Below are 20,394 nucleotides of genomic sequence, written 5' to 3' on the forward strand. Positions count from 1 at the left end.
GACGATCAAGAATATATGTACTTTAAGGGGTCTGAGACGAATATTTCGAGGCGTTACAAACTGAATGACGAAATTAGTATATTCCCATCCTATGGTGGAGGGTATAAAAAAATATTTATTTCAAAGACAAAATTTCATCAAATTCTAAAGGCAAAACTTCAATTAAACTTTTTGTGAAAACAAAATTGTTTCGTGATTTTTCGAACTTTTTCCAGATCATATTCAATGCATCCTATTTAAAGAATAGCATAGCATATAACTTATAAAAATTGAGTAGTGTGTGTTATTATTCAAAATTCTTTGACTGGTTAGTGGATTCCCGATACGCCATGTATCTCCATCAGCACCTTTGTCTTCCTCTTTCTTCTCTCTTTTTACGACAAGAGTGCATTGATGAACATAAATCTTTTTGTGGCGTTTTACACTTGAACTCCATCACGAATAACTTTTATTCTACCCTCCACCATAGGGTGGGGTATACTAATTTCGTCATTCCATTTGAAACTAATCGAGGATACTGATCTGATTTTTTTTGCTATTATCTTTTTGACAACACTGGTTTATACAGCACACACACGTTTCGTGTTGTGTTTCATTGACAAACATCTTCAGTTTGGTCTATAATTAAATATGAATAGTCCTGCAAACGAACAACGCTTGCAAATTACTGAATTTAATTGCCAAAAGGTATGCTCTGTTAAGAAAGTTCATAAATTCTTCCGTCGATTTTGGAGTCGATTTTGGAGTGAAGAGCAGCCAGAAGCATTGCAAGAGCTACCAATGCATCCAGAAAAAGTCACAGTTTGGTGCGGTTCATGGGCTGGTGGCATCATTGGACCGTACTTCTTCAAAGATGATACGAATCATAACTTAACTGTGGATGGTGAGCGCTATCGTGAGATGATATTCAACGCTTAGAAAATTTGCCTTTATATTCTTGATCGTCTTGATGTTCTTAGTCGATTTAGACGTGTCCGTCCGTCCATCTGTCTGCCTGGGTCCAATCGGCCATGTTTTGGTATAGCTGCCATATAAACCGATCTCGGCTCTTGACTACTTGAGCCTCTAGAGGGCGCAATTCTTATCCGATTTGCAATTTGAAATTTGAAATTTGAAATTTTGCACGTTACGTTTCGTTCTAATTTCCAATATCTGTTCTTAGTATGGTTTAAATCGGATTATAACCTGTATAGTTGTCGTATAACCAATCTCGGGTCTTGACTTCTTGAGCCTTTACAGTGCGCAATTCTCATCCAAACTGGCTGAAATTTTGCGCGAGATATTTTGTTATGGCTTTCGATAACTGTGTCAAATATGCCCCAAATCGAATCATAACCTGATATAGGTGCCATAGAAGGCGATCTGGGATCTTGAATTCTTGAGGTTCTAAAGTGCGCAATTATTATGCGATTTAGCTAAATTTTTGCATTGATTGTTTTGTTTCGTCTTCCAATAACTATGCCAAGCATGGTCTAAATCGGTTTATGATCTGATATAGCAACCATGTAAACCGATCTCCCGATTCTTATCCGATTTGCCTGAAATTTTGCTTAATGACTTCTACTATGGTCTCCAACATCCATACCAAGTATGGCCAAAATCGGTCCATAACCTGATATGGCTTTGATAGCATGGAAAATTGTGTTCGTTATCATTTGTTTGCCTATAAAGCGATACCGGGCAAAGAACTTGACAAATGTGATCCATAGTGAGGGTATATAAAATTCGGCCCGGCCGAACTTAGAACGGGTTTTCTTGTCTTAAATAAACTCAGAATAAATGTTTTTGGTGGCTTTTTAACCATATAAAGAGCTGTCAATAAGGGAAATATCTTTAAGCTGACATTTCTAGTTTGACAGATATACCATTGTGAACCTGGAAACACTATGTCCCAACTATCCTGTACTAAAACTCTGCAAATTTGGCCATAAATATTCCATAAGGAACATGGGCAAAGTTTACATATATCGATGAGTGCTGTCCGATTCAAGTTTAAGCTCAATGATAAGGGGCCTCTTTTTTATAGCCGAGTCCGAACGGCATGCCGCAGAGCGACACCTCTTTGAAGAGAAGTTTTTACATGGCAAAGTACCTCACAATTGTCGCAAGTATTAGGAGGGGATAACTACCACTGAAAATTTTTTTCTGAAGTTCTCGCAAGGATTTGAATCCAGGCGTTCAGCGTCGAAGGCGGACATGCTAACCTCTGCGCTACGGTGGCCTCCTACTAAAATTCTAAGCACCTCAAGGTGAAGAGTAATGAATTTGCAGTCATTTTGTTTATATAAAGCACTTCATTGTATACACTCCAAAATTGCCCCCACTTTGTGTGTTTGTGAACCTAAATGTTTGCTTAAATCTTTAACTTACAACCTCTAAGCATGCGCACTAGAAGTCAAGCGGAAAAATTGCACATTTTGTTTGAATAAAACGTCAATGGTATCGAATTGCAATAAAATCGATAGAAGGCGTAAACTTAAAGATGGTGAGAAAAAACCCAAAGTATAACGACATTCGCATAGACAGCAGTTCTCCATTCAATTGCATACTGCTGCCATTAAGGAAGTTTTTTGTTACATGCTTTATAGTCGCATGTTTTACATCAGAGCAAAGCAAAGAAGAAAATAAAACTTTTGGATCTTTGAAATTCTTAGCCAGAACTTGTTTTACCTTCAGATTGAGTTACTTATGCCCGTTACTATTGACTGCTCCATGGCGACTAAAAGCGTGGGCGAGTGTTTAAAACTTCTTCAGAACTCCAAATACTTTTAATAGACACGCAATAAATTGAAATTGTTTTTAATGTTTGTTTGGTTTTTTATAGTCCTGGTTGGAAAGTTGATATCTTGACTCGAGATCAGGAATGGTGTCTTAAATTAAACAAACTTAAGTGGAGGCCATAATTTTAGTTGAGACTTTTCATGAAGTCTTTAGAAGAAACCACCCAAACTTTATTTTATTTTTTGGAATGGCCTAAAAAATGCTGTATCGGTAACGACGATGGCGCAGTGAAAAGAATCTACTTGTAGCATGGAAGGCTATAAGATTCTTGACGGCTGTTTTGGTCAATTCTATGGCAAACATTAAACATTAGACTTCAATAATCTTCAATTTTAGCCTTCAAGGTCTAAAATAGGCCCAGTTTACGATGTGTGACCATGCACTTGGAATTAAAAGCACTTCTCTACTGTACGTGCTTGCCTTTCTTGTTTTCTGGGCACTATTGAAACTAGTCTACATCGCTTGACAATGATGTTGAGCCCAAACCTCAGTCTGCTAAAGTTCAATGTCATTTTCTTAAATAATTTGTTTGTGTGAATTTCAGGGGTTTGTTTTTCTCACAAGAAAACAAAGAAGAAAAAAAACACGTCATGAATGATTAACAGCTCTCGTTGAATTCTCATATATGTGAAGTATCAATTGCTTCATTCAAATTGCAAACTTTGTATGATCATAGAAGGCGAGTAGATTTTCGCACATTAGGTTGTATGGTAAATGCAGCCATTTAGTTCGCTTCCCTATAGCTATGACACGAAAAGTTGCATCATGGGAGAGGCTTATGTATGCTGTAGTCCGATCATGACAGAATTGAACAAAAATACATTCACCTGATAACTATTGAGCGATTCATTGGTCCAACATTCACATAGAAAGATCTGTCTATATAAGGGGTGATTTTTTAAAAGATGTAGGAAAGTTAAAAAAAACACATAAAATTGAGAAAAATGCATAAAATCTTTATTTGAACGGATAGTTCATATAATTTAAGGTCTGAAGATTATTTCATGCAATTTTGGCATAGCCTTTCCAACATTTCGGCCGGTATCTCACGAATAAATGCTTTAACATAGCCCCACAAAATATAGTCGAAAGGCGTTCAATCGGACGATCTAGGCGGCCAATTGACCGCTCCCGAACGAGGCATAAAATGTAACGGTACTAGCCTCTCAATAAGCCCATTGTTACGTGTGCTGTGTGCCATGTGGCACCGTCTTGTTGAAACCACATGGAATGCAAGTCAAACTCTTGCATTTTGGGCAACAAAAATTGGATATCATCTCACGGCGGAGCTCACCATTCACATTTACGTTACGATTCGCATCATCTTTGAAGAAGTACGGTCCAATGAAGCCAACAGCTCATAAACCGCGCCAAAATGCGTCTGGCTGATTTTCACTCTAGGATCGACAATTCTGCTTATTTACGTACCCATTGAGCCAAAAATGAGTTTCGTCACTGAATGGAAGAAGCGCGAGATGAACTTTCTTAACAGAGCACGCATTTTTATGGCAAAATTCAACAATTTGCAAACGTTGTATATTTATAGGACGATTCGTGGTTAAATTATAGAGCAAACTGAAGATGTTCGGCAGTGAAACAAATTACGAAACGTGCGTAGGCTGTTTAAACCAGTGTCGGCTAAAAAATCACCCTTTAGTAGCAAGGTTGTCGAAGGGTCTAGCATAGTGCACCATATTTCAGTTGAGTGAAGTAATAATTGAGCATTTTATGGACTCAAGACCTTAAATCGGGAGATTGTTCTATATTGAGGCTAAATCCAAATAGGAACCGATCAGAACCACACTCGGAACGGTTGTCAAAGGGTCATATAAAACTTGTCATACAAAATTTAAGGGAAATCGGGTAATAAATGCACTTTTATAGACTCAAGACCTTAAATTGGAAGATCGGTTTGTATGGGGGCTATATCAAAATATAGTCCGATATAACCCATTTTGGAACTTAATCAATCTATGGTACAAACAATTATTTATGCAAAGTTTCAGTTCAATATCTTTAGTTTTAATGACTGTAGGATGATTTCCACGGACAGACGGACGGATTTTGGAACTTAACCAATCTATGGTACAAACAATTATTTATGCAAAGTTTCAGTTCCATCCAAGAAAACAAATAATAAATTTCCATGTAAGGCCGGGAGTAGGCTTAGAATGGACTCCAATAATTTGGAGTGGTATCAGGCCGTAGGTAAGGTTAGGTTGAAAAGAGGGTACGGACATTAATCCGCCCCATGCCACTATGTACATACACCTAAGACAGTAATCGGCTTGTGATGCGCTTTAAAATCTAAAAAGGTATCTCGAAACATAAAATCTTAGTCAGAAATTCGGAGGCCACTGTGGCGCAGAGGTTAGAATGTCATATGCCTATGACACCAAGCGCCTGGGTTCAAATACCGGCGCGAACATCAACAAATTTTTCGGCGGTGGTTATCCCCTTACTAAAGCTGGCTACCTTTGAAACGCATCCTGTCATGTTAAAACTTCTCTACCAAGTCGTGTCGCTATGCGACACGCCGTTCGGACTCGGCATAAAAAAGAAGGTTTCTTATCCTTGAGCTAAAACTTTAATCGGGCTGCGCTCATTGATATGAGAGAAGTATACCCTGTTTCTTAATGAAATGTTAATGGGAAATTTAGTAATTAGTATGTCAGGTATGCCGTGTTACTTACAAAACTCCTAACTGTTTTCCATACCACGCCTCTAGTAGGTTTAAGTCTGGAATTTTGTCACCACCTAAGTACCGATGTCTGTTAGCCGTTAAAGCCGGGCAGTGACATAGGCAAAGCTCCAGTGTTTCATAATCTTCCCTACAAGCCCTACACATGCTATCACTTGCCGCACCGATTTTCCATAAGTAAGCTCGTAGTCCTACAGGGTGGCTGATGAAAGCCGCTACCAAAAAAAAATGTAATAACTTTTTTTCTATTTAATAATAATAATTTAATAATTAATTTAATTAATTAATTAATTAATTTAATTAATAATAATTTAATAATTAATTTAATAATTTAATTTAACATGAATAAAAGAAAAATGTATTCCATACACCGAAAAAAAAATGTAGCAATATTCATCATTGTAGCAATATTCATCAGCCACCCTGTATGTGTCCTGTTATGATATTGAGGGCTATACTGACCTCCTGCTTACTTCCTTTCAGCAACAGCTTCGTCTTCTTACAATCTTGATTTCCTCATGGGATTTTCATCGTCCTAATAACCGTTGCACTGTTCCACTATGTTAAAAGCGTTGCCTCGATTATACCGCGATGGTATGACCTGCTCCTATCCTCTATCTATTCCCCCATCGCCGCAGTGGCTATCTCACACTTAATCTGTATGTCAATTGGTCGGATATCTAGAATAGTATCCAGTGCCCTAGTGGGCGTGGTCCTCATCTCTCCGCCTATGCCAAGACAACATGTTCTCTGAACTTGTTGTATGGTCCTAACGTTGTACTTTCTCTCCATAGCATTCCACCAAACTATTGAGGCGTAAATAAGTATTGGTCTTAGAGTCAGAGAAACCACTAGGTCTGGGCCAGTCGTATACCATCGGATGAACCCTTTCGGTCCTTCAACATAGCTGGTTCGGATCCTTACGTTCAAACCCTTCCTCAGTTAGCTTCCGTAATAGGGTACTTATGCTAGTCACCCATAAGAATGGCGACAAAATGCCCCCCTCTGGCGTGCCTTGTGCCACTTTCTCCATTATATTCATGTTATGGAACCCGCAATTTATCCACCTGTTCCTTAGCATATGATTTATCCAGTCTCTAAGGACCCAGTGCACCCGATACTTGGTATCAAAGGATTCTTCTATTTTATACACAACCTTGTTCAGGGCAGTCTTCAGCGACCTTCCCTTGACATAGGCAAGCTGTTTGTGTTTGAGCAGTTCGCTGAGGGTGCTACTCTTTATCATGGTATCCACAAAACTTTCCATCGTGCTGTGTAGAAAGGAAGTAAGGTTTATAGGTCTGTAGGCCTTTACTGTCGCATAACTTGCCTTACCGGGCTTGCGTATAAATGCCACTCTTGCCTCCTGCTAGGCTTTCGGAGTATATGCAAGTGCTAAGCACGCTGTGAAAATAGTGGACAGATGGGGCGCCGCATAGACGGCCTCCTTCTGCAGTAACGCCGGAAATAATCCTTCAGGTCCGGGTGACTAAAATGGTTTGGAGCTTCCCCATATGCCTTCGATCAACCTCATTATTTCAAGATTCCGGTGTCTCCGTGAGTTCCGTCGTATTATGTGTAGAATGCGTTTTTATCAAAAACCTCAACATGTCCTCCGTTGTCTCTGCTCTCATTCCCATGTCATCATTTACTAACGTTTCAGTTTGGACATGGGTTTTGAGAGCAATTTTTTCATCTTGGCGGCGTCATAAGAGCTATCGAACTGTTCCCAGAAAAGCTTCCCGGAGGCATCTTTTAGCGCTCCGATAATCATATTCAGGCCGTAACGTTTTGCTTGCTATTGAAACCTTGACTGGTGCAGTGTAAGGCTTCACTACAGGACATACAACTAGTCTACTGAGTCTTCAGGGGAAAACGACAAGTTCAATGGTATTGCAGTCATCCAAAAGACGTCGTTCGCCTGCTATACATCCCGTCCCCAGGGAAACTAGGTATTGTGGATTCAAAACCTTAGCGAATGTCGCTAAACGTAGTTTGGTCATGCCGCTACAAAATAGGTCTGCTCACAGAGAAATATTGGGATTGTGATAACCGATGAACTGTCATCGGTATAAGTCGACATCCTCACGGAACTGCCAGGTCCTCCTCCAGATTGCGACGATGCAGGTTTGTATTGCGACACCTGCAAGAGAGCTATTAAGAATCGTTGGTGTGCCATGTATTGGTTGTATACTGGGGTTGCCATACTAATAATGCTATATGGAGTTGTGATCTCGAGGACGGAGCTGCAGAAACTCACTTTTGTTCAATACTCAGCCGGATCCAGAGATGATTTGAGTGATTTGATACCAACTGATAAACTGAATTAAATGCTGCACCTACTGCCTCAGGTCATTGTGGCTAGACAAACTGATGAGACCACTGCAGTGAGGCTAAATAAGTTTTCTCCTCGGTTTTGCGAGGGCGACGGATACGGTCTGTGTGGATTTCATATTGCCTGTGTCGATATTTTGTTAATACTTTAAATTCACTTGGGCTTACTCTGAAAGTAGGCAAAGGCAAATCTACCCATAAACATTACATTAAGGAACAACTGGTATTGGCCAATAATTGTAGCATTGAACAGACCCGATGTGATCAATTTTGACCGCCTATTTGTCAGCTCATGATACCTTAAAATAATTTTTAAGAAATCTGCATCCTTTTAAAAGTGAAAGAAATATCTTTTCTGAACAATTTTATTCTAAAATTGATTTTTGAACTACATGTAAGGTAAACTCCTTATGTACCCCAAGGATATTAGTACATGATTTTAAACGGTTGACATTCTCTCTGTGTTTGATAAAAATCCCTGCCAATAACTGTTGTATTGGTCTTTTAGTTCTTAGATGGTTAAAAATAAGACGGAAAATGTTAAAAAAAAAAAACATTTAAACTTCTAAATAAATCTGTACAAGGAATTCTAATTCCGTTTAACAATTGTTTCCAACATTACAGTTAAAAGCAAAGATTTTTCCCCCATTGAAAGTATTACGTCAATAGCACATAATTTTTATTATTTTTTATAAAAAAAAAAACAGAAAATTATTTACAAACTCCCACAAACTTAAAAATTGTTCAATCGTTTCAAATTGACATTTCGCTTTTAGTGGCACGCGCATTAGAAAATGAGGGTGTGCCAAAACACAATAAAAACAGATTTGGCATTTCTATGCGACCCATTCAAAAGGTTTTTATTTTGAAAACTTCAAAAGCTCGTTCACGTTTAATCGTAGCGATACTAACCATGAATGACATTCACGGATATTGAAAAACAAAAAAATAATACAACACATGCGGATAAACATTTGCTGCACTAAGGCAATAAAATTGCGAAAATCCAAGCCGCCAATGAATGAGTCATCCTTATCAGCATGACAGACTAATGATATGGACTACGGACCATTGTGTGCCCATACACCGGCTAGACAATTGGTCACATTTCAATTGATTTTAACGCCAAATTTTATGGGTCAGTGATTGCAAAATGCCTCCAATGCACAGTGGGCTAAAATCGAAAAAAGCTGGTAAAAAATATGCCATTTGAGAACGAATAGAGATAGCCCTTTGAAATGTTTAGAGCTGAGGTGTTATCAAGATCAAGATCCAGGCTCCTTTTGGCAGGACCCTAAAGTTGGTAACATGGTATTGCGAAAAATTTTTCGATCTGATCATTTGTGGACTCATTTCAAAAATTCTTTTGTCGTTGGATAGTGCTCAAAAGTCCGCTTGAGGTGTACAATATCTCTGCTAGTTTCGGTGTTATTCGGCTTTTAATTATGTATTTTTCTGAAATTTTGGCCGAGACTGGCTTCGCATTTTGCGATTTACGAAAGCATTTGTGGTTCGATTTTTATTTTGATGCATGATTAGGATTGGCGACAAAATACAATGAATTTGTTGCAGTATACGCCACCATCCGACAATTCAGTTAGCAATTATACAGCTTGGAAGTCCACAAATGAGAAAAAAATCTCCACCATAGGATGGGGGTGTACTAATTGAAGTGGTGTAGTGCTGACGCGAGGACGTCGAGTGTGAACATCTTTCCCGACAGTAAAATTGCCATATGGGCAATAACAACCAGGACGGTAAGGTTACGAACAGTCTTGCAGTGTAAAAAAGAGATTAATGCCTTCTATGAGGATGGCGAAATCCGCATCATTTGGGTGCCGGGCTATAACGGAGTAAGGGGGAATAAAAGGGCGGTTAAGGCCAAAGGACTGTCATCAATAAACTTGGTTAACACGAAGCCATTCGGGTCGACGCAATGCGCGTGTAAAACTAAGGAACAGCGAAACAGTCGATAGGACGGCGGAAATCCTATGGGGGGGATCCATAGGCTATTGAAAGGAAGTAAGAAATAGGTCATAATAGCTATTGGTATCATAAGGGGACACATAGAACTAGGAGCCCACTTGAGTAAAATCGGTGCGGCAAGTGATAGGGTGATGATACCAGATCGGTCCAGATTTGGATATAACTACTATATAGACAGATCTCTCGATTTGAGGTCTTAGGCGCATAAAAGGCGCATTTTTTGTCCGATTTCGCTGAAATTTGGGGACAGTGAGTTGTGTAAGGCTCTTCAACATCTTTTTTCACTTTGGCCCAGATCGGACCCGATTTGAATATAGCTGCCCTATAGACCCATCTCTCGATTTAAGGTCTTGACCCCATTAAAGACGCATTTATAATTCGATTTCCTTGAAATTTGACACATTGACTTATGTTAGGCTTTTCGACATCCGTGTCCAATATGGTTCAGATCGGTCTATATTTTGATATAGCTAAAACACCAATATTGAACAAAAATTGAACAGTTACTTGAATTTATTTGACCACTCAATGACTGTGCCGAATTTGGTACAAATTGAACCATATTTCGATATAGCTGCTATGGGAGCATATATAATGCATTTTTTACCGGATTATGATGAAATGTGGTTTATTTATAGAAAAAGTCACTGTAAAATTTCAAATAAATCGGAAAAGAATTATAACCTCTAGAGGCTCAGGAAGTATAATCGTAAAATTGGAAATTGACTGATCGAATATTTTTAGCTTTGTATATCCGTCTGCCTGTACAGAGATTTTCTTTTTCAAGGTTGGTTTTAAGAGCGCACAACAAGTCGACTGCTGGCTTAGGTGTATGTCCATAGTAGCACGGGGCGGATAAGTATTCGCACCCTCTTTTTAGTCTAAACTAACTGCCTAGTATATTCATATATTATCTGTTGTAGTAGGCGTATCCCTAATCCTACCAAATTGTGAGCACCCCATTACAAATATCGATTATATTGTATTTTTTACCATTCATATCTACCGACAATGTTCCACTTCTCTTAAATTAAACGTAAGTAATTTCCTCGAATCACAAAATGTCATCCAAAGATCTATTGCTTTTGGAAAAGCGTCTCTTTAATACGTACTAAATGTCTCATAAATATTTATGACAAAATCATTAATTTTAATAAAAGCATTTTTCTTTGAAATCGTTTTTAGCATAGCGTAGATATGAATTTTTCATGGTGGGGTAAAAATAATTTTAAATTTATTAGTAAATGTAATTTAACCAAATTTTGTTCATATAGTAATGCAAATTTCCCCAGGAACAGAGGCAAACTTTTTTTATAACTGGACCCGAACGGCGTGCCGCAGTGCGACAACTCTTTTGGATGGTTTAAATCGGTCTATAACTTGATATAGCTGTCATATAAACCGATCTTGGCTGAAATTTAGCAAAAAGTGTTTCGTTATGGCCTCCAAGAACTGTGCTAAATATGGTTTTAATCGGTCCTTAACCTGATATAGCTGTCATATCAACCGATCTGAGACCTATCACCCGATTTGCAATGCTGCAGCTGCGGCAAGAGCATTTACGGACCAATCATCCCAAAATTTTGCACAACATTTTCCTAGGCGACACCCGCAATATCTAATGAGTTTGGTCTACATCGGTTGAGAATTAGCTCTCACTTTGAGTTATTTGTAATTATGTAAATAATTCTCTTATAACTGTTGACATTTTCGTTAAATTTTATAAAAATGGGTTCAGATTGATTTTAACTTCCATGTTCATAGCCTTCTTTGCACTTAAAACGCCGAAGTTATAACACTTGGAGCATCATGGCACGAAATTTGATGCGGACCCATCTGAAAACCTCCACCAAGGTCCATTAAAATTGATTCTGAATTAGATATAGTCAAATGGTACTTATAGGTTGGTGTAGGGTATTATATAGTCGGCACCGCCCGACTTTTGTCTTCCCTTACTGGTTTGTTTATGGTATTCATTATTTACTTTAATATACAACCCTTTTTAGTACCATATCGGTTACAAGTCCTTCATGAATCAAACTTATACCAAATTGAATGTAAGACTTGAACTCTACTCTCAAGGTCCCCTTGTTTGAGTCCCATATTGTCCCGGTCGAACTGCATGTTCGTTTAGGAGGTTTTGGCAACTAGATTCGGATCCGAAAGTTCAAGTTCCTTTCATAGGAGTCCCTTTTTGTTCCGTTGGAGCTGCAGGTCGCGAGTCTCCCGAAACACTTGTTACACAGTTTTAAGTCCCATTTCAATCTGCGTATATGTGTGTATGGGTCTATATGGGTGTGCAATGGGTGCAATCCCTCCTACATACTTAGAGTTGCATTGACTATACTTGCCCATTTTGAATCAAGACATATTTCATAAAATTTTATTTTAAATATAAAAAATTTTCAAAATGCTGCAGGAATTTTAGTTTTCTGAAAAAGGGGAGCAACTCTACTACGCTATTACGCCACTGCTTGAAATGCATAGGCATTTTGTGCTTCCCTGCAAATCTCCCAACACTTTGGACAAAATTTAGACCCAGAGGTGGTCAGCTTGTTTGGGTGATAGCGCCTGTCAGGGCGCAAAGGAGAGGAAACAAATGAAATTAATGTTGAAAAATTATGTTTTCCCAAGTTTGTTGCCGCAACAGCTCATGAAGAATACACTGGAGCAAAAAATCCAGGGGTCATACAACAACAATCGATTTACATGAAATACTGGCAAAATACATAAAATAAGCACTTTATGGTGTTGGCTGGAGGCGCTTTAATTTTTACACCAATTTAAAAATATGATTTATGCCACAAATTACCCACCCCAATAGCCCAGCTCGCACACACACACGCCAAACACAAAAGGCCGGCAGCGCCATCATCATGGACCAATTTCTGTTGCAATTTTGTAGATGGCCATTTTTCGCTGTTGGTCTCTTGGCTGTTCGGTCCCCATGGCTTTCTTGGAACAAAAAAAAAAAAAAAAAAGGAATCCCAAGAAATTGTAATGATGATGATTATTGTTATGGCCATACGAGATTTGCATGACACGGCGGCATTTGCCACTGATGCTAAGCTAGATGCCACCGCCCGTCTTTCATTGGTGTTTCTTTCATTTGGGGAGGACTATCTTTGTAATGAAATACACGAAATTGCAGCAATAATTGATTGTTCTCAGTTGAATAGAACAAAAAAACCACGATTGGTGGAGAATGGCAACCGTTGCTTAGCGGGATGGAATCCAAAAAAGCTAGTAAACAATGTGCCATTTAAGAACGGACAGACATGACTCTTTGAAATTTGAAATGGTTGGAACTGAGTTGTCACCAAAATTTCAAAGCCCCATTTGGCCCGGGCGCCTTTTGGCTGGGTCTTAAAACTGGTAACCTAGGTATTTTGAAAAATTGTTCGGACTGCCAAATCTTCATTTGTGATGCGATTTCCAAAATTCTTTTTTCGCTGCATAGTGCTCAACTATTCCTAAGAGTGTCTTTAGAAATCTACAAATAAATACTGCCCGATATTTTTCACAGAAATACCAAAAATACCCATTTCGAACAAAGATAGTTTCCAAATCGGCATTTACAAATAATGTTTGGTGCAAACCAGGGCTGCGCAATCGGAGTCGGAGTCGGGCAATTTTGCCCGGAGTCAAGATAATTTTCTCTACTCCTATTCCGGACAAAGTAGTAAAGCAGAGTTGGATAGATCCGGATGGAACTAGTTCATTGGAACTTACCCAAGTAAGAAACTGCTGGAACTAGTTCCATCTCTTTCTTTCATATAGTTCATAATTCCTTTTTATTTCATGTACACCAGCTGATTGAAATGCTATATTTTTATACCCACCGTTTGTTACATGCGCGTTCGTACCCCACGCCCTTAACTCGGACTGCGTCGACCCGAAAGGCTTCGGTGAAGCCAAGTTTATGGACCACAGTCCTCTGGCCTTCACCGCCAAATCATCTGTCCTTTCATTCCCCCATACTCCGTTATGGCCCGGCACCCAAGCGATGCGGTTTGTGCCATCCTCAGAGAAAGCGTTAATCTCTTTCTTACACTGCAAGACTTCTCGTGACCTTACCGTGCTGGTTGCTATTGCCCCTATGGCCACTTTACTGTCCGTAATGATGTTCGCACCTCACGCATTCCGTGATCACTCGGATTTCTGCCAGCTGGACCGAATTATGGTCAGGCAGTCTGAAACAGATCTCAGTCCTTGGGTTCTCAATGTAGACCCCCAGACCAGGCAATTAATAAATGTAGATTCAAGAAAATTGTCCATGAAAATGTCATTGACATCTTGCAACATATGCTGCAAAAGTTATTTCTCCTCACAAGTCAATTCAAAATTCTTTCCTTTTCCATAAATTCCTACTTGAAAATATTTTCTACAGTGCTATTTTCGCAAGCGTCAAAGCTTTTAGCTAAGCGTTCAGCTAAACAACACACTGAAATTCCATGCATGTTATGCAAAACATGTTGACACAATTTTTCATTCCTAAGGAACAACTGCAGCATAAACAAGTAAAAGCGTGCTAAGTTGGGCCGGGCCGAATCTTATATACCCTCCACCATGGATCGCATTTGTCGAGTTCTTTTCCCGGCATCTCTTTTTAGGCAAAACAGGATATAAGAAAATATTTGCTCTGCTATTAGAGCGATATCAAGATATGGTCCGGTTTGGGCCACAATTAAATTATATAATGGAGACCTGTGTAAAATGTCAGCCAATACGAATAAGAATTGCGCCCTTTGGGGGCTCAAAAAGTAAAATAGAGAGATCGATTTATATGGGAGCTGTATCGGGCTATAGACCGATTCAGACCATAATATATACGTCGTACAAAATTTTAGGCAAATCGGAAAACAATTGCGACCTCTACAGGCTCAAGAAGTCAAGATCCCAGATCGGTTTATATGACAGCTATATCAGGTTATGAACCGATTTGAACCACACTTGGCACAGTTGTTGGATATCATGACAAAACACGTCGTGCAAAATTTCATTCCAATCGGATAAGAATTGCGCACTATAGAGGCTCAAGAAGTCAAGACCCAAGATCGATTTATATGGCAGCTATATCAAAACATGGACCGATATGGCCCATTTACAATACCAACCGACCTACACTAATAAGAAGTATTTGTGCAAAATTTCTCGGACGAATATTTCGAGTAGTTACAAACAGAATGACGAAATTAGTATACCCCCCATCCTATGGTGGAGGGTATAAAAATCAAAAGCAAACTCAAAACAAAGCAAGAGTATACCATGGTTCACATATAATCAACAAAATTGTTCGTAACTCAATTAACCAGTTAACACTTGGCTACAGACAAAAAAAAATCAAAGCAAGGAGAAAAAGACATCCCTAGCTATAGACCTTGAAATAGAAACAAAACCACACTTCATCAATGAATCTAGCAGCTGCTTCCAGACATGCAGGCTTTGCAGAGGAAGAGAATAGCCAAGTTAAGAATTCCAAAGAGAACAGAAGCTAGAAAACTGCGGCTCTAAACAACTAAGCCATCGTGATAAAGATGCCTACACACACACACACACACACACAACCAGGCAATATAAATAAAAAGGCCAAAACAGAAAAAAACAATGCGGTTTTCTGGACGACAGACATAAAAGGAATTGTTTAAACAAGAACATTTAAGCCACGATCAAACAACAGCTCAACTAGCTTTGCAACCAAATGCACCAAGGCACAAACAGACTTCCAGACGAACGGATGGAGACTTGGACTCGGCCACATCCACATCATTTAAACTTGTCTAACAATCGAAGTTGTTGATGATGCAGTTGCTGCAGCTGATACACCTTTTCAATTTTTTGTATTGGCCCAAAGCGCAGGGTGAATCTCCGCCTCCCCTTTCGGATTGTATGCTGCATAGCTGGGAAAACCTGCTGGTTGGTGGAGTTCTTGCAACAAAACTATTTTGGCTAGTTGTTCCAATAACAAAGACAATAGCAATGAGCTTGAGCTACAGCCGCAACGTGGTAATCATTGCCAGAATTTTTGTGCACGCCAATGCAGTAGTTATGGCAGTGGCAACATTATCTCTGTTAAGTCTCTGATTTCGCAGCTTCCTCAAACAGCCAACACATAGCACTGATCTGCAGTTGAGTGCACCCTTCTTCAAGGTCTTGGGGGTTTTTTGGTTTTCTGTCAAGTTTGTAACGTTTTTAAAGCTCTCTTCGATATTGTATGTTCAGTTAACATTGTTGAACCCCTTAACATAGTTCTTGATGCAAAGCAAACTGGCTTCGGATGGCTTGCCATAAAACATTTCCCATTTTTAATTAGCTGCAAAACTTAGGCCACGTTAGGTTAAGTTAGGTTAGTTTGAAAACCAGCACACACATATGTCAGATTTTTTTGCTATGCATAAAATCCCCCATTCTATACCCCTACGTTGCACAGTGGTGCGATTTTTCGTTGCAAAAATCATATATTTTGAACCGAATTAAATAATCGATGTCTTCAGTTTTCGAAAGAGAAAACAGTCAGCGGTGCTCAAATTCGAGGAAAACGGTGATTGAGACATGATAACGGTTTTGTTTTTGGCCAAAAACTCACGCACAAGCATCGATGTGTGAGCTGGTACGTTATCATGGTGCAAAATCCATGTTTGTTTTTTTCCACAATTCTGTGCGTTTATGACGAATTGCTTTGCGCAAATCGTGCATAACTTCAAGGCAATATTCCTCATTGACCGTCCCACCTTGTGGCAAGAATTAATGATGTACCACGCCTTTGCACTCAAAGAAAACAGTGTGCAAAACCTTCACATTTGTCCGAACTTGAGGCGCTATTTTCGATCTTGGCTCTTCTGGGATGAATGGGCTTTTGTTTCATTGTCATAGCCATACACCATGTCGCCAGTTATGACCATTTTGAGGTAATCTTCAACAGCTCCTGAGCGATGTTGTTTTTGCTTAATATTAAGCAATTTTGGAACTATCTTCGCTGCCGCACATTTCATGGCTAAAACAGCCATAAAAATAGCTTGGCATGAGACGAACGATGTGCCGACTTGAACCTTTCCAATAGTGCTTCGACAATTATTCTAAATCTTTTCCTTCACTGCTTGAATGCTTTCATCGGTTGTTGACTTGCTCGGGCGACCAGGACAAGCATTCGCCATTGACGTCTTCTTGGCTTTCCTTAAACCGGTTATACCACAATTGAACTCGTGTTCTGTTCATAGTACACTCGCCACAACCGACTTTTCTAATGTTCTTGCGCATTTAATTTGATTCTTTACACAAAACTTAATACAGTTTCTTGATGACTTACCTTTTTATCTGTCAAAAACAAACTGACAATCCCAAATGGCTAATATAACCAACGTATACAACAGACATGTGTACCAACATAACAGAAAAATATTGCAAAAATCGGTTATTTTGTGATCAGACCTCGTTGTAATTACATCAATCAGCAGAACAAGAAAAAACTCATTTCCCTATCTAGTTTTCGAGATATTACAACTTCCAGAGCCTTTGCAAGCTCATGTAGCAACCGATCTTCTCTAAACCTTGCACTATGCTTTCTCCTACAACTATAAAAAAAACTTCCTGATTTTGGTCAAAATCTGTTCAGATTTGGATATAGCTCTCGTATACATATTCGTCCGATTTGGACTAATTATGCAATAACGTGATCATTTGTTAAACGATTCACATGAAATTTCGCACAAGGTATTACTTTATAACACCTGACATTGCGGTTCATTTAAAGATATAGCCCCCATATATATGCATCAACCAATTTCTACCTTTAGAGCCTTTGTCAGCGTATTTCTAAACAGATTGTCTCTAAATATTGCACAATGTCTTTTACTATGATTTTAACTATTTATGCCCATTTTTGTTAAAATCTGTTAATGTTGAGAGATAGTTCTCATATATATATTTTCGTTCGATTTTGCCTAATATTGCAATATTTTGGTAGTTTTTTAACCGATCCTCACAAAATTTGCCACTAAGGTTTCTCTTATGACTTTTCTGATCACTGGTAAATTTCATAGAAATCTGTTCAGATTTAAATATGGCTCCCATATATTTGTATCTCCCGATTTTCACTTTTGAAGCCTTTGCTAACTCATTTATCAACCGATCTTCTCATTATTTTGCACAACGATTTTTTTATAACTGCTACAATATGTCCGGATTTTGGTCGAAATTCTAGATTTCAAATTTAAGCAAATTTTAGTTTCTTCGACTTAACCTGCATACTCAATGTGGTGTAGGGTATGAAAAGGTTGGCTACGCCCGAATTCAGCCCGTCATTTTTCTCTCTAAGAGTCCCTTTATTTCACATCGTGTTCTCAGCCATCGCCATAATGAATTCGAGACTTCTAGAGTTTCGGGTTATTTTCCTTCCCCAATTTAAAGAAAAACTTATTTCTATGGCAATCGGGATAATCTTTAAAGCATCATTATATATGTGTTCCATTTCAGCCGCGCCTATGTAGCGATCTCACTTCCTCACAAATGCCTTTCCTTGTAAGCTTGTCTTGTACCTCAGCGTTGGGGTGATTCCACCAGTCTAATACAGATTGCCACAGATTTGTTGTATTCCCTTCTTATCATGGCCATAACTCGTCCCATCGTTCTCTATTCTAAAGTTTATTGAACAACTTCTGCAAGAAGTCTCGAGGTAAGCTAAGTTTTCAGGACCAGGTCCGAAGGACAGCATTCCAAAACTATGTGGCCTTATTTAGATTTGAAGAGGTCCACCGCTTTGCTGTCATTGGCTAGAACTTAAGTCTCAGTCATTGTGTCCGTCATGACAGGTCACCTTCTAATCGGAAAACATGCTGACAGGCTAAAGGTTACCAGCAACGACTTTTGCAGAAACTGTGAGGACATCGAAGAACAAGAGACTATATTTCTCCTTCTGTTCTGTTCTCCTTCCCGCACTAGCATTCAGAAGGAGTTCCACTTAAGGTCCCCATTTCTTTGAGAATCTGTCTGATTTAGCGGATGTAAACATTCGCAAGTTGTTGGGCTTTTTAAAGCAATCTGAATGGTTCAACGGTAGGAACTAGAATGCATCTTCCTTCTTCTGTTCCTGTGGTATCACAATGGCAGACTGCCACTAAATCCTAACCTAAACCTAACATACCGAGGTTACGAACGAGCTTATTAGATTAGCTTAGGTTTAAAATAGGCTGAGGATATTAATCCGTGGACATGCAAACATCTCCCCCATGTCCTACACATGCTATCACTTGTCGCACCGATTTTGCATAAGTGAGGTCGTAGAACAATGTGTCACGTTATGATACCAAAAGTTATACGGACCTCCTTCGTATTTTCTTTTAAAAATGTCATCGTCTTTTCATGATCTGGACCTCCCAGCAGTATTTTTGTCTTCCTATAGAGCGTTTCGCTGTTCCACAGTTTTACAATACATGCGCATTCATCGCCCCCGCCCTTGACTCGGGCTGCGTCGCCCGAACGAATTTATCAACTATCCATTCCTCTTTGAGTTCTAAAAAGAGAAATGGTTTCGCTAGTTGTACATTGGGTAATGATGGCATTATGTCACGGTTTCTGAAGATAGGTACTCTCCCATTATTTACCTTCGTTAGGCCAATTCTACATTTACAACTCAATGGCGTTCTCTCGGAGGCCACCGTAGCGCAGAGATTAGCATGTCCGCCTATGACGCTGAACGCCTGGGTTCGAATCCTGGCGAGACTATCAGAAACATTATTCAGCTGTGATTTTCCCCTCCTAATGCTGGCAACATTTGTGAGGTACTATGCCATGTAAAACTTCTCTCCAATTAGGTGTCGCATTGCGGCACGCCGGTCGGACTCATCTATAAAAAGGAGGCCCCTTATCATTGAGCTTAAACTTGAATCGGACTGCACTCATTGATATGTGAGAAGTTTGCCCCTGGCCCTTAGTGGAGCGAAAATTTGCGAATTTGCATTATCTTGAGAGTTTAAATCGCCAGTCATTAGATAATGCCTGCATAGCACTCTAGCCAATACACAACGTTAAAACACAATAGTTCAAAAATTTCTTTCTTTTCATCAAAAGTACTTTTTCACTTTGGATACTAATACTCGTATAAAATAAATTTCTCCTTTATCGTAGTGCATTGACCATTCGACTTAAACCAATTACTTATAAATTGCGTGGACATAACAAACCATGTTTACTTCTTTGCTGATGGAATACCAGCAAGATTTCAATGAAGGTCAGTTAAAAACATGCCAAATATGGAAATAAGAAACCGTTAGTGCACATTCGTGTAATGGTCTCTAGAGGACATTTTTTTATAATGCAACAATAAAGACTTTATTCAGTAGAACAGTCACAAATGTAGAGTTTATTGAAGACGATTTAAAGTAAAATAATACGTTACATTTTTGAGCAATAGGTAAATAATTCGCGAGATGTCGCTAACTAAAAACCCTATAAAGCATTAAAGAATAACAAAGTTAGGATTAAATTTTCCTTAAATATAAGTATGCAAATTTTCGAAAAGCCGCTTGAATATATCGTTCATATACTGATTATGACTTAAGCAACAATCCGTATAGTTGAGTTCAACATGAAGTGAA

The 20,394-nt window shown here is 38.9% G+C and overlaps 1 protein-coding gene across 4 annotated transcripts in view; it reads left to right on the forward strand.

Moving 5' to 3' along the window:
- The window catches only part of LOC106081529 (uncharacterized), a 500,989-nt gene that overhangs the window by 321,446 nt on the left and 159,149 nt on the right, over window positions 1–20,394 (forward strand). The gene's annotated exons all lie outside the window — the stretch shown is intronic.

Source organism: Stomoxys calcitrans, chromosome 1 (assembly GCF_963082655.1).
Source record: "Stomoxys calcitrans chromosome 1, idStoCalc2.1, whole genome shotgun sequence".
NCBI classification, from domain to species: domain Eukaryota; kingdom Metazoa; phylum Arthropoda; class Insecta; order Diptera; family Muscidae; genus Stomoxys; species Stomoxys calcitrans.